Below are 2,799 nucleotides of genomic sequence, written 5' to 3'. Positions count from 1 at the left end.
TGGGTGGGGGGGTGGGAGAAAGGGCTGGAGGCCTTCGTGGGACTGACCTCGGCCCAGCAGCCAGGGGCAGGGTAAGGGGAGGCTGGACCACGGAGCCGTGACGGGGCTGAGGGTGTGTGTCCAGGGAGGCCGGGGAGCGTGCATGCGTACACGAGCCTGTATACGTGTGCGCGGCATGCGTGCGTGCGTGCATGCCTACACAGGTGTGCGTGCGTGCGTGCGTGACTTCATCTGTGCGTAAGTGCACACCTGCATGACTGCATGGGTGCAGATGTGCATGCACAACACATGCATTGTAGCGGTGCATGCCCGTGTATGCGACAGGATGCGTGTCAGCACACGTGTGCATGTCCATTTCTGCCAGTAACACGGCTGGGATAGCGGGTGGGGGTGTGCTGCCAGCCCGGGGCTGTGCCAGGCTCCAGCCCCCTGCCCGGTGCAGCTCTTGGCACTCCCCGTGGTGCTGAGCTGCAGCCTGGGCCCCAGGAGCTGGCGGGACTCGCCCCCCCCCCGGCCCCTGCCTACCGTCCTGGGGTGCAAGCAGCTCCTCCTGGGTGCGGGCCCGGCCGAGCACCTGGTAGCGTTGCTCCTCTGTGCCCGTGCACAGGGCCTGGGCCGCGCTGGGCGCCACGCCCTGCGCCTGCAGCATGGCCTGGAAGGTGCGCAGCGCCGAGCCGTCGTCCAGCGCTGCTGCGATGCTGCCGGAGCCCGCCTCCGCGGACTCGGCTGCGCCGCACTGCCACAGCAGGCAGCCCCCTGGGCGGGGAGAGTGAGGCTGGGCACCGCTGCTGCCGCCCCGGGGGCAAGGGCAGGGGGTGACAGCAGCTGGGCTGAAGGGGCCGCACCTAGGGTGGTGACCAGCTCACGCAGGTCCGCGGGGCCCCCGCCGTGCAGACACTCCAGCGCCTCCAGCACCTCCAGCGAGTGGCCCACGCTCTGCCCCAGGGGCGCGTCCATCTCGCTGAGCACGGCCGTGGTGTTGATGCCCAGCTGGCTGCCCACTGACACCTGTGAGGTGGAGGAGAGCGGCTGGTGCCTGGGTGGGGGGGACCCGGAGCGTGCTGGGGGGGCCCCCCCTGCTGCCAGGGACTCACCAGGCTCTGGGCCAGGGGCCGGGCACTCTCCAGGGTGGGGTACAGGGCGGCGCTGCCGAACTTCACGTCCAGCACCAGGGCAGAGATGTTCTCCGCCGCCTTCTTGCTCAGGATGGAGGCTGCAGGCCGAGGCGGTCGCTCAGGCCCTGGAGCCCAGACGCCTCCTTCTCCAGGGCAGCCCCGGGGTGTGGGAGCCCAGCGCTGCCCCCGCCCCAGCCTCTCCCCTCGCCTGGCGCAGCCATGTGCAGTCTGCCCCATACCTGTGATGAGGGGCAGGCTGTCCACGGTGGCCGTGACGTCCCTCAGGCTGTACAGCACCTTGTCCGCAGGGACCAGCTCCTCGCTCTGCCCCACGATGCAGCAGCCCACCTGCTCCAGGATCTGCCTCATCTGTGGCCAGAGCAGCTCCTCAGTGCCTACCCTTGCCCCTCGTCCCCCCGTGTGCCCCGCAGGGTCCTGGTTGGAGGGTCTTGCCCCTGTGCGCGGGCTCAGCCCCACCGTGCTGGGGCAGGAAGGGATCTCCCTGTTGCTCAGACTGGTGAGATTGGGGGGGGGTTGGCTCACAACTTCACACTTTGCTGTCTCTTGAGTCTCCTGCACCCCGTGTTATATTTTGCTTTCATATCTCTAAGTACTGCCTTCGCTTTGACCCAAAATGAGCGGCTCTGCACCAGACCGCTCGTCTTTTTACGTGCATGTCTAAAGAGCAACTCGTAGAGATGCCGCCAGATGTTAACGATCATTTTCCCTCTGACATTTTCCGCCCAGCCCCTGCGCCGGGGATGCCTGCCCCTTGGAAGCACGAAGCCTCTGCGTTATTGGCCGGGACTGCTTTGTCTGCTGAGAGCGAGCGTGATGGGGTCATGCCCCCAAGCAGCCAGAGATGACTCTGTCCATCGCAGCCAGGTCTGAGCCGCTGTCGGCTCTTCAGCAGCTGCAGCCACATTGCCTTCCGGCCGCTGGGATCCCTCGGCCTGCTGTCCGGGTTGGGTCGGGGCTGTCGTGGCCCCTCCAGCGCTCCTTCTGCCGCTGTTAATTAACGTGTTGATCTTTGACCCTGTTCCACGAGTCCAAAAGGCCAGGCCGGCAGCAGAGCCAGTGTTTGCTGCCTCGTCTCGCTCTATGCATACCGCTAGGACCTTCCTCGTATACGATGCACCTTGATTTGTGGTGCGATTCTAGCAAGGCTTTCAACCCCGTCTCCGGTGACTCTCACTAATGAGCTAAGGAAACAGCCTAGGTGGAAGTCTTGCAAGGGGGATCGTTGTGCTCCAAGCGCAGTCCTCAACGGCTTGGTGTCTAACGGGAAGGTACCGCAGTCCTGGATCCTGTCCTTTTTAATATCTGCACTAAGGACTTGCAAGAAAGGGCTGAGGGCCTGCTTTGCAGATCTGTAGGCTGTGCCAAGGGGGGCTGCGAGCAGGGGATAGGCGGTTGCAGCCAACTGCAAAAATCAAGTGCAACTGAGTTTTGCAATTGACTTTCCTCGAGTGCAAAAGTCAGTCTGGGACGAGGGCAAAGACCAGCACGGAGGGTGGGACAGATAAGACCTGGGCAGTGATTGTTTCATAGTTTGTATCATAGTTTCTAGGGTTGGAAGGGACCTGAGCAGATCATCTAGTCTGACCCCCTGCCATGGCAGGAAAGACTACTGGGTCAAACGACCCCAGCAAGGTGTTCATCCAGCCTCCTCTTAAAGCCCCCC

The sequence above is a fragment of the Gavialis gangeticus genome, unplaced genomic scaffold (assembly GCF_001723915.1).
Source record: "Gavialis gangeticus isolate Ggan-Ray unplaced genomic scaffold, GavGan_comp1, whole genome shotgun sequence".
Taxonomy (NCBI): domain Eukaryota; kingdom Metazoa; phylum Chordata; order Crocodylia; family Gavialidae; genus Gavialis; species Gavialis gangeticus.
The sequence above is the reverse complement of the archived record's forward strand: the minus strand, read 5'-3'. Positions refer to the sequence as shown.